This window comes from Colobus angolensis, unplaced genomic scaffold (assembly GCF_000951035.1).
Source record: "Colobus angolensis palliatus isolate OR3802 unplaced genomic scaffold, Cang.pa_1.0 Scaffold6, whole genome shotgun sequence".
Classification (NCBI taxonomy): Eukaryota; Metazoa; Chordata; class Mammalia; order Primates; family Cercopithecidae; genus Colobus; species Colobus angolensis.
Window position 1 is genome coordinate 4,591,365 of NW_012119598.1, and position 12,538 is coordinate 4,603,902.

General features: G+C 46.4%; 1 protein-coding gene across 1 annotated transcript in view; it reads right to left on the reverse strand.

Moving 5' to 3' along the window:
* ECI2 (enoyl-CoA delta isomerase 2) overlaps positions 1-9,219 on the reverse strand; it is a 46,765-nt gene extending 37,546 nt beyond the window's left edge. The window contains exon 1 of the mRNA XM_011962621.1: positions 9,198-9,219. The gene's annotated coding sequence lies outside the window, so the exon portion shown is untranslated. The remainder of the gene's footprint in view (positions 1-9,197) is intronic.
* Between the last annotated feature and the right edge of the window lie 3,319 nt (positions 9,220-12,538).

A 12,538-nucleotide genomic window follows, 5' to 3' on the forward strand; every position in this document is an offset into this window, starting at 1 on the left:
CCAACATGTGAAGTAAGAACCTGTCAAGGGTCATATTAGGTCACATCAGGTCACATTCTAGCTCTGTGTTGGCATCTTTTCCCTCTGTGCTGTCTGGTATGCCTGGGAGGTGCCCTCTGTCCTGCTTCCCACTAGGGCTACACTGATATGTGAGTCCTTTGGGGGAAAAAATCACCCATTTTGGAAATTTTGGAAGCAGAACAAAAGTGGCAGTGTTCTGATGGTTTTGATTAAAGATAGAGAGGTATATGGGTCTATTGCAGACATAAAGAAGTCTCTTCTGAATCGGAGGGGCAGCCCAAGACACTGGAGCTACAATGTAATGAAACAGTTCAAGTCAAGTCTTTGTTCTGGCAGGTCAAACAGTGTAAACTTTGCTGGAAGGAACCTTACTCAGAGGGCCAATCACCTGCTTCTCTAGAGTTCTCAAGCTCTCCTGTGAGTGCCAAGTTGAGCTGCAGAAAGCCGGGACCAGCTCACTGAACTGAGAAATGGACATGAAGATGCCCAGTCTGCAGGTGGTTTCCATCCTGAAAAGTGATGGGCCCGAGGGGGACTGGCATGCAGTCATTCATTCCACAATCATGCTCCTGCTCTGTGCAGTGTGGGGGATACAGTGCTGAGCACAGACAGACCTAGTCTCTGTCCTTTGCAGATTTCAGTGAAGGATAGGAGGTAGACATTGATGCAACAAGCACACAAGTAAATGTAAGACCATGCAGTGATAAAAACCATGGAGGAAGGGCCCATGCAGGGGCAGAAAACAGAGGAAGGGGCTGGTGGAGCAGCTCTTCTAGCTCAAGGCTGAGTGGTATAAACTGTAGCTACTGTGTGATCTGAACATGTCTTAAGGAGGGTATCCCCAAAGCGGGCTCATTGGAAGGTACTGTGGAGTGCTGGTTTATTGTAGTCGCCATGTGTTTATGAGTAATGGAATCCTAGAATTAGAAGGAACTTTGGTCACCTTCTAATTCAGTATTCATCTTTCTCAATCCAGGAAACATCTCTACAGCATCCCTAACTGGGGGTTGATCCATTCATTTCCAGACACAGAGAACAGAGTCAAATTCTGCTGTTTCCATAGGCACTATTTTAGTACGACTTCTTTTTTTTTCTTTTTTATTATACTTTAAGTTCTAGGGTACATGTGCACAACGTGCAGGTTTGTTACATATGTATACATGTGCCATGTTGGTGTGCTGCACCCATTAACTCATCATTTACATTAGGTATCTCTCCTAATGCTATCCCTCCCCCTCCCCCCACCTCACAACAGGCCCCGGTGTGTGATGTTCCCCTTCCTGTGTCCAAGTGTTCTCATTGTTCAATTCCCACCTATGAGTGAGAACATGTGGTGTTTGGTTTTCTGTCCTTGCGATAGTTTGCTCAGAATGATGGTTTCTAGCTGCATCCATGTCCCTACAAAGGACACAAACTCATCCTTTTTTATGGCTGCATAGTATTCCATGGTGTATATGTGCCACATTTTCTTAATCCAGTCTGTCATTGATGGACATTTGGGTTGGTTCCAAGTCTTTGCTATTGTGAATAGTGCCGCAATAAACATATGTGTGCATGTGTCTTTATAGTAGCATGATTTATAATCCTTTGGGTATATACCCAGTAATGGGATGGCTGGGTCATATGGTATTTCTAGTTCTAGATCCTTGAGGAATCGCCACACTGTCTTCCACAATGGTTGAACTAGTTTACAGTCCCACCAACAGTGTAAAAGTGTTCCTGTTTCTCCACGTCCTCTCCAGCACCACGTCCTCGCCATTCTAACTGGTGTGAGATGGTATCTCATTGTGGTTTTGATTTGCATTTCTCTGATGGCCAGTGATGATGAGCATTTTTTCTCTTGGGGCACAAGGCGTGAAGTTGGGGACAATATATTTGTCTGCACCAAGGCAGCCTGAGAACAGAGAAGTGAATACTCCTGGGGGTATTCTATATTATTCACTTAATATTCTAAGCGAATAATCTAGGGGTGCCTGAGACATGGAGCTATGAAAGCACACATTCACAAAAGGAGCAGTTTTAAAACTAGATTATTTCTACTATTCAGGAACACCAAGGAAACGCCTCACAAGGGGGACAAAGTGCATCTGAGATCTAGGAAATTTCCCTGTTGGCCACATATGAATAATGATGTATTAAAATCAATTCTATACTATGGGGTGCTTATTTTGACATTAATAGATACTATGGTGGTTTGACAGTTGATGCCCAGAGGAAAAGCCCCACACTCACCTACACCAAAGTGAAGTCTGAGTCAGCTGCCTCCCCGCCCCCATCCCTTCCAAAGACAATGGTTGAAAGTCACAGAAGTACCTCTGCTGCCACCTAGTGACGACAATGTGAATACAACTACACAGCCTCCTGGGAAAGTTTTGAAGCATGTTTACCTCTTCCAAAGGAAACCTGTAATTCCCTCCGAGTGCTCTATTTTGACTACAATTTTAAAATATATATATGTATTTTAAAACTCTATAAATTCTTATGCATCTCCCTTTTTAAGAATCTAACCTGTAATGGATGTAGCCTCACTGTCAAGAACCTAAAAGCTATGCCCCTAAATCAGGGAGTAGAACAGACAAGCTTAACAGCAGTGCCTAAAAATGCTACTAAATTTATCTTTTAAATGCCTGTGGTTCCTTAGCACTTGAATTCCGTTATGCCCCTGGGTATAGTCACCTGGATGTTAGGGGCTGTGAAAATTCAGCCCTCAGTTGGTGATCAGTAGGTTTTCCCTTTAAGTGGTTTCTGAAAGGATTTTAAAAAAAAGCTTGAAATTCTAATGTCTGGATGATGTTTCCAGTTTTGTGGAAGAATAAAAGGAAAGTGACATGAAATTCTGGCTCCCTGGGGGCAGTGACTGTGTCTTATTAATCTCTGTGCCCATTGTACCAGCACCAGTCAGTCACAGCGTGTACTCAACCAATGCTGATGAACGCAGAGGAGCAAGGGGCTGGCACGCTCTTGACCCCTTATAAGGGCTGCGTCGATGGCCAGGGTTCAATGGGAACTTTCTGGTACAGTCTCGCTCTGCCATTCTTTCCAATTAAATGCAGCACAATTGGAAGCCTCACCTTCTCATAGACGGGTTGAGGTGGGCATTGGGGGCAGAAAGGCTCACATAAGGCCTGAGCATGGGGTTTTCTGCCCAACACGGTTGTGCCATTGCAGCCCACCTTCTTCTCCCCTTTCCTTCCACACCACGGCATGGCAGGTGCAGAAACCATGCTGGGATTGAGGCCCTAGAGGCTGACTGCAGGTCTTGGGGGCAAAACATCTGGGCAACACAGCTGAAGATGAGCCAAGTATATGAGTCAGAGTTCTCTAGAGAAAGAGAACCAACAGGATAGAGAGACACAGAGAGAGAGAGACAGAGAGAGATTTAAGTAACTGACTCATAAAATCATGGAGGCTTGGCAAGTCCAAACTGTGCAAGGTGGTCTGGCACATCGGAGACTCAAGGAAGAGTTGCAGGTGGAGTTCAAAGGCTGGCTGCTGGCAGAATTCCTTTCTGCTCAGGCGAAGTCGGTCTCTGTTCTATTAAGACCTTCAACTGTTGGGATGAGGCCCCCCATATTATGAAGGGTCATTTGCTTTACTCAACATCTACTCATCTAAATGTTAATCTCATTGAAAAAACTCACAGAAACATCCCGAATACCGTTTGACCAAATGTTTGGACAATGCAGCCTGACCAAGTTATCACGCAAAATTAACTGTCACAGCAAGACACCAGGGAAGCGTTAGACGATGTTAGCAGCTGTCATTGAAATGAGAGCCCTCAGGTGGACGACAGCCATCCATCGGGCAAGAGCGCGGGGCAGCTGGAAGGGCCCTCCCCTCCCCTTTGCTTTCTGCTCTTCACAGCTGATGGATAGAGGAATTTTCTCAGCACATTTTCCAGGAGGAGTTTGGCACCACCATTTCTTGAAAACAGATGTCTGCAGGGATGTGTGTGTGCCTGTGAGTATGAAGTCCAGAGCCTGGGACTGAGAAAAGCAAGGGGAACAGGTGGCCACGGGAGAGTTTCCAGATTGCCGATTTAAGATACGCTCCCTGGGCTGCGCTGGTGTTGGTCGTGAGAGCGATCGGGGTTTGTGCAACGTCTGAGCTTTCTATCAACGTATGGTTTAATCAATTTGCTGTTTACTCCAGCTATTTGCAACCTCTCCTCAGTTACTTGGTGTTCAGCAGTGTAACGTATCTTCACGTGTGAATATAAACATACTTATTCAGTGGAAACAAACTGAAAGAAATTGTGGAGGAAGAATTTTTGGGATAAGTTTATGTTTTCATAATGTAAAAATGAAAGACATTTGAAGAGTTGAGTATGTCAGTTTTGGGAATGCAAGAGAATGACTTCAGGACTGCCATAATATTTAAAATTATCTCTGTTCTTTCTTTCCACCTAAGTCTCATAGCAAAAGAGGAAATTTACTTCAGTCTCTTACTATCTGTAGCAGAATATCATCATACTGTATTCCTGTGTTCACTTCTCTGTGCTGGATTGTGAGTCCTTACAGAGAGAAATTGTTATGTGCTATATTCCCAACACCTGCACATTATAGGTGGCCACTAAATGCGTCATGAATAAATGAATGAGGGAATAATATTGTTTATTTTTTGCTGTTATTTATAACTGGGAGTGGGTAGGATTTGGATTATTAAGACCCTGGGAAGCCTCATAAGAACCTCAGACTCAACGTGTCCAAAAAAGAGCTCACCTGGTACCACTCCCCTCTAACACACCCTTAGCCATCAAGCCAGAAATCCCCTTATCCTTTGGCTGCCCTCCCCCATCCATTTTCCACTTTCAGCCAGCAAGTCCCAGGATTCTCCCCTTCAGTAGTTCTTAGTCTTTTCCTGCCCCCACCTCCTTCCTGAACGCCTCACTCACCACCTAGATCCTAAAGCGGCTTCCAGTAGCTCAGCCTCCTCCCATCCAGTTCCATCTCTGCCAGAGATCTTTTAAAAATGCAAATCTCATTATGTCTCTTTCCTGCCTCAAACCTCCCAGTGGTTCTCCCGTCTGTCAGGAGAGGGTACAGACTGTGGCCTGGCTCAGGAAGTTCTTTGAGGTCAACCCCTGCCTACTCATCTTGCTAACTCTTGTGACTGTCTGACACTGGGCTTTTGCTCCAATCATATAAGCAACCGTATTTCCGTAAAATTGCAATGTTCTTCTCTACCTCCTCACTTAACTAATTTTCACTTTACTGATCATTTCTTGTTTTAGTATCAGCATCTCTTTCTCCTTATTCTTCAGGGAACATTTCTCTCCACCATCCTGTGCAACACTGTGGGGGTGTCAGTAACACCCTCTGTCCTCTCCTGGCCAAAGGAAAAGGGTGTCGTTCAGCCCAGGCCCCTGGATCCTCATCTCAGGATTTGGAAATGTGACTGAAGTGACATAAGGAAAGAAACGAAGTGTGAGGAGCTCATTCAGCCAGCTCTGCAGCTCCAGCTGGGTTACCTGTGAGTCTTGCTGGCCAGATCCCTTGATTTGCTGTGACTCCTGCCTTTGCCGAGTCTGTCTTCATAGATTCATTCTAATGTGGTTCCATTTTGCCTGAGTTGGCCAGAGCCAGATTCTGTGCTGTAATCAAAAAACCCAAATCAACACACCTCTCACTCTCCACAATGCAGCTTCTGGAAGATTCCAGATGCCCCAGCCTGATTGAGAATTCTCTCTCCTCTGCTCTCAAAGTCCCTTTGGGTGCTTCTACCAAAGCACTGACAGTGTGATTCTGATTTGATCGCTGGTGTCTGAGAGCTTTGAGCGTCTTGCTGGTGCCCAGCACCATTCCTGCCTCATAATTGGCATGTGATAAATGCTTATTGCATTCCCTCCTCAAAATAAACACAGAAGACAATCCAGAGAGCACAGCTTCACAGAAATCACAGAAGGAAATTGATGTTTATAGAGACAGAATACAAATTTTTAAAACAATGTTAATGAAAATCTTGAAAATTAGACATTCTCTTCTTTAAACAACATAAACCGAACAAACTCAGCCTGTTTTGGTGCCTCTGTGAGTACCCTCGGTTGCTCTGGGCTGGTGTGCGATGCTGCTCAGGACTTCCTCACATCCTCGTCTTCTGTACCCAGTGGCCCGCAAGCCACGTTACACTTGCTGGGTGAAAAGGTTTGGATTTGCGTCCCCGCCCAAATCTCATGTCAAACTGTAATTCCTAATATTGGAAGAGGGGCCTGGTGGGAGATGACTGGATCATGAGGGCAGAGTTCCTCCTTGCTGTTCTCTTGGTAGTGAGTTCTCACAAGATCTGGTTGTTTAAAAGTGTGTAGCACCTCCTGCTTCGCTCTCTTCCTCCTGCTCCCACCATGTAGGACCTGGCCTCCTTTCCCTTCGCCTTCCGCCATGATTGAAAGTTTTCAGGGGCCTCCCCAGCCATGCTTCCTGTACGGCCTGTGGAACCATGAGTCAATTAAACCTCTTTTCTTCATAAATCACCCTGGCTCAGGTATGTCTTTATAGCAATGTGAGAACGGACTCATACAGTGGGTCTGTAGCCTCTTTCCGTGGTATTATCTCATATTTTTCAATGTTTCTTTGATGCACATTTTAAGAAATGTGAATTGAAAGCATGTCATGGGACAGGCACTGGATTACATCTTAGAAATGCCAAGATGCACAGCCACAGTTGCTTTCCCCAGGGTGGTACAGGTGAGGAGGGGGATCAAAAATATAGGCTAGAGATAGGTGCCTGTGCTGGGTGATGGGGGCATGTAGGTAGGGTACCTGATCCACTGGGGCTAGAGAAAGTTTTCTGGAGGTGTTACCTGAGATGAGCCTTGGGGAAAATGGGCATTATCCAGGTGAAGAAGGATTTTCTGAGCCTTCTGGACATCTGTGTTGCGAGACACCCAGCTTCTCTGCTTCTCCTGGGAACACGGATCGTGCTTGTACTCCATGGCGCTCCTGGGAGCTGCTGCATTCATGGCGTGCTCTCCCCTGCCCCCACAGCTAACTGGTGTTATGGGTGGGCTAAGTGGCAAAAGTGAGCATTCAGGAGGGCACAGTGCCACACTGAGCCTGGAGAATCTTCCCCCAGAATGCTTTGCATTATTAGTGAGACAGACAGTTTCTTTCTGGCAGTAAGAGCAGTAGAATGTGAGATTCACGAGTTAGCCTTCATGTTTCTCGCCTTTGGAGAAAGCTGTCCTGCAGAGAGGAAGAGTGCAGGCTTCTGAAGAGAGACACGGATAGAGATGAGCAGTCCTGGGGGGATCTAGACCCTGACTCCAGTTATCCCTGAGACCCAAACACATCCCCGTTCTTCTCACAACTTGCTGGTCCACCCTTCTCTGGATCCCACAATGCATTCTAATACCTTCCAATAATTTTTTTTTTTTCTCTTTTGAAAGAAAGTCTCATCCTGTTGCCCAGGCTGCAGTGGCAGAATCTTGGCTCATTGAAACCTCCACCTGCTGGGTTCAAGTGATTCTCGTGCCTCAGCCTCCCGAGTAGTTGGGATTACAGGCATGCGCCACCACGCCTGGCTAATTTTTGTGATTTTAGTAGAGACGAGGTTTCATCTTGTTGGCCAGGAATGTCTCAAACTCCTGGCCCCAGTCTCTCAAAGTGCTGGGATTACAGGTGTGAGCCACCACACCCGGCAAACTCATGATTATTTAATAAAGAATTTATAGTAAATAACTAAATTTCTAAGAAATAGCTTAAGCTATTCTTTGTGGGGTTTCTGTTATCCATAGCAAAAAAACATTTAGATAAATGTAGTGTCCTCATCTCTGGGGCATCACTTGCCACGAGTCAGTAAGTGCTGGAGGACAAGCTCCCTTGCTTAGAAAACTAGGCTGCATTACAGAGGAACTGGTTTAAGGAACAATGCTTGAGGTTTCTAAGCAGATGGATTTAGAAATCTGAATGATGAGAGCATATTGAGAATATTAAGAACATTGGAGGCAGTAATCATACAGTCTAGATCATGTAGAGACCATCAGAGGACGGGCTGTTAGATGCTAGGTCAGATGCCTGTGCCTTTCCTTCAGTCCACGCACCGACCACCCAGTAGGAACCTCCTTCTCTGCCCTTCTATCTTCTTGAGCCCTGTCACCTCTGTTCTCAGCCTGCCCTTGGCCTTGGATTAGTACATCGACCTCCTTCAGATCAGAGCTGTCTGCTATTAACTCAGTTCTTAGCGTCAACCTATTTCTCTGGAATGGCCGTTAATGACCTGCTTGCATTTTTCCTAGTACAGTCATCCCTTGGTATCCATTGGAGATTGGTTCCAGGACCACCCCATGGATACCAAAATCTGCGGATGCTCAAGTCTCTGATAAAAAATGGCATAGTATGTGCATATAACCTATGTAATCCACCCACGTATTTTAAATCCTTTCTAGCTTATTTCTAATACTGAATACAGTCCCTCCACATTACTTCATTCACGTGGATTCAGTGGAGTACTCGGCATGCAGCAAATTCAGGTTTTGCTTTTTGGTACTTTGTGAAAACATTGTTTTCTGCATATTTTCTAACTGTGGTTGGTTGAATCTATGGATGTGGAACCTACAGATACAGAGGGCCAACTGCATGTGACGACTCTCTGAAGTGTGTTTTACCTTTTTGTGTCCAAGTTGAAAACTCGAAGGGCCCCCTGAGCCACAAGAGGGCTCAATCAAGTGAAGGAGTTACTGAAAGACCAGCCAGATGGCACTCATTGGCTAGAAGGCCTGTAATGATTTAAAGGAATTCTTGACTTTCAGGATTTAAAAAAGTTCTTCTTCACTTTTAGGATTTAAAGGAATTCTTCTTGACTTTTAGGAATAGCAGAGGCCCACCAGGTCCTGGGCAGAAGGAGTGATAATAAAACTTCTGAAAAGTGAAATGGAAAAATAGCTGAAAGGAGAAACATTTCAGGTTCTCAACTGTGGGTAAGTATAGGGCAAAGGATGGCGGTGTCTAGGTGGCTGCTGGGGACAAATCCTAGTGAGATTGTCATCCAAGTCCTTGATTATCCCAAGACAGGCGTGGTCTGGGAAAAATGAGACTTAGATTAGTCAATGTTTTGATATTTTTTCCCCATGCATCCCAGAAAGAGCACCTACTCTCAAAGCTAGAGCTCAACCCCGAGTCCTAGTTAGTGACAAAGTTCAACAAAGGCAGCGGCCCCAGTCCTGATGGTGGGAATGACGCCCGGTCTAATTTCAATACCAATATCGATGCTAGTTGTCCTTGAACTTTGCCCTCCCACTCCAAGCCTCTCAGGGAGACTACAAGGGTCAGGGAAACAGCAGGTCTTCAAGACACTCATCTCAAAGTGCCAAGCCGACAGGTTTTCAGCGGTGACATTTACCCAGATGGAAGCATGTGGCCATGGACACCCCTGTTCCTTTTCAGTCTCTTGTAGGAAAACATTAAAAGGTTTCTCACGTGCTTGGAAAGGTTTTCTGGAAAAACACCTTAATGGATAAAATGAGGAATAACAGAGATACTGACCCAGCCACTTGCCCTCTATTTTCCTCAACACTTTTAAGCTGTGGGCAGTCTTATCTGATTCTAGTACACAGCGAAGTTCATTCTTTTCCTGCTGTAAGAAATTTGGAGGAGAGAGCAGAGACAAGCTATTTTTGATGACATGCCTTTTAAATATAGAGTCAAGTCTCCCTTTTCTGAGGTGGGAGGAGCCCAGGCTGGATTATTCTCAGGCTAGAGTGCAAATGCAGGCTTTGTGCTCATTCACCCCTTGGTTGTCAGCAGCCTTGACCTCCCACCCGGCAGCCAGGGGCCTGCTACAGGAAAGCAGGGAGGTCTTCTCTTGGGTGATGGCCCTCAGCAGCACTGAGCAGTGGCAAGGCTGGAAGACGGCAGCTGGAGGGAAACAGAGGCAGCTGAAACAGCCTGGGTGTCTCTCAAATGGAATAAATCCTGGAATTAACGAAATGTTGGTGCTAGAATAGGTTATAAAAAGCTGAATAATGCTGAAATGCTGAATAAGAAGTGATCACCACGAAAAAAGTCAGTAAAACAGATTCCAAAAGTCTCCACAGAAGCCTTAAACGAGGTGGGACAGACAGTGTGAGCTCATCCTCACCAAGGGTCTGCAGCCTGAATCGGGTTGAAAGAAAATCGGTCTCCATGCAGCTCTGGCTGCAGGAAGCCAGATAGTCCTGTACTGACGAAATCTAGACATAATGGCTCCAAGTGACAAAATCCCTTCTAATTTCCAAGGGAAAGGGAAACTCCTTCACTGGATTGAGCTCTCTTGTGGCTCGGGGGCCCTTCAAGTTTTCAGCTTGGACACAAAAAGGCAAAACACACTTCAGAGAGTCGTCATATGCAGTCAGTCATAGGCTCCAAGTGACAAAACCCCTTCTAATTTCCAAGCAGGCCATGAGAAAATCTATAGAATATGTTTCCAGTACAGATAAGGGCATATTTCAAAATTAGTATTTAAATTATAGGCCGGGCGCGGTGGCTCAAGCCTGTAATCCCAGCACTTTGGGAGGCCGAGACGGGCGGACCACGAGGTCAGGAGATCGAGACCATCCTGGCTAACACGGTGAAACCCCGTCTCTACTAAAAACTACAAAAAACTAGCCGGGCGAGGTGGCGGGCGCCTGTAGTCCCAGCTACTCGGGAGGCTGAGACAGGAGAATGGCGTAAAAACCCGGGAGGCAGAACTTGCAGTGAGCTGAGATCCGGCCACTGCACTCCAACCTGGGTGACAGAGCGAGACTCCGTCTCAAAAAAAAAAAAAAAAAAAAATTATAGACAGGCTTATCTCTTGCAATGTTGAGACTGGAGTGTAGAGGGTGCAGGAACATAAAAGGCCAGAGGCAGCTGTGGAAGCTGCCTTCATTGCAGTGGATAACCCATGTGTCCTGGGGTTTATCTGCCAAGAATAGCAGGTGCCTGCCTGCATCTCTGCAGGCTCGAGTGCAGTTGGAGGCTTTGGGCCTGCCCACCCTCGGCTGTGAGCAGCCTGGGCCTCCAACCTGGAAACCAGTGAGGTTGCTACAAATGACATCAGAGCCATTCGGGAGACCCCGCGCCTGGGAGAGCAACAGTGGGGACCCAGGGTCCCCAAATCCTCGGACCAGAAGCCAACTCAATCCACAGGCCTTCAGCAGAGTTATCCAGGGAGAACGCATGAGTGGATGCCCGAGGCCACATCTCCGTTTATTACTTTGTGCAAAGCTTTGGCTCCAACCCTGTGAGTAGCCCCTGGCCTTGGCCTGCTGAGGCCCAATCAGTCATTGTGAGTCCCAGTCAACAACTCAGCAAATCGGCTTGTAATGAATCTGTCCTTTGGTGAATTTGGTCATTTGGTAGATTGGTTTTTGAAGCATTGGTTTTTGGAGGAATGAGCAGGACCCCTCCAGGGCCTGCCTCACGGTCCAGTGAACGCAGTTTAGGCAGGAAAGGGGAGAGGGACAGAGCGGCGCCGCTCAGCCTCTGTGAGCTGCCATTGAAAAGTGCTGTGTGGCAGGTGGGCAGAATTTTCCCGAGGCCTCTGTGCCCTGCAGTCTTCCACCCCCGAGGCAGGGCTGGGCTGCTGCACCAGTCAGTGGGCAAATCTGCAGGGGAGAAGACGGCTTCTGGGAAATGACACCATGAGGGTGTTGGGGACAAGAAGAAAAGGGACTGTTTTGAATGGCCACTGGGAGTGGGAGGGTTCAGACAGAGCACGCTGTGTCCCCACTGCTGTGGTGGGTATGTGGTGAGTCACCTGTGGCCCTGCTCCACATCCATGCATTTGCTGTCCTTTGCTTGACAAGACCATCATTATCTGAGACAATCTGGCTGCCCAAGCCTCCCCTAAGGGAAAAGCCTCCTCTGGTCGGGTGGGCCCTGCCAGGCTTGTCTGAGCTCCCTGATTGCTGTCTGTGTGGGCTCCCACTGGCTGGCCTTGGTATTGATTCTGCTGCTCCACCTGTCATGACTGCCATTTCTTCATACGTGGATGTTTGCCACTGGATCGCCTCTTCACATACCAGTTCTCTTCTATTTGTTCTGGGGTTTGTTGCTGTCATTTTCTTTGCAAAGAGATGTTTTCTGTTCCCAAAACCTACATTGTCCCCACTCATTCCCCCTCTCATCCAGTAAAGTTCAGACACATCCAGTTAAAAGATTCTCCCGCTTATACAGCTGATGAGTTGATGACAGGCAAGAAGATGGCTTTCTCTGTTCCTCCTCTTTCTCCTTTGTAAAATGATGGCAATAGATTCATATCATCTTTACATTCCTGTTTTTGTTTTATAGTTATCCCAATATCCAGAGGGGACTGGTCCCAGGACCTTCAGGATAGCAATATCTGCTGATGCTCAAGTCCCTGATATAAAATGATGCTGCATGTGCAGATAACCTGTGTGCATCCTCTCTTATGTTGCATGCACCTCTAGATTACCTATAATACTTAATACAACATAATGCTATGGAAGTATTGTTTTCTTTTTTTTTTTTTTTTTTTGATACAGAGCCTTGCTTTTTCACCAGTCTGTAGTGCAATAGCGCAATTTTGGCTCACTGCAACC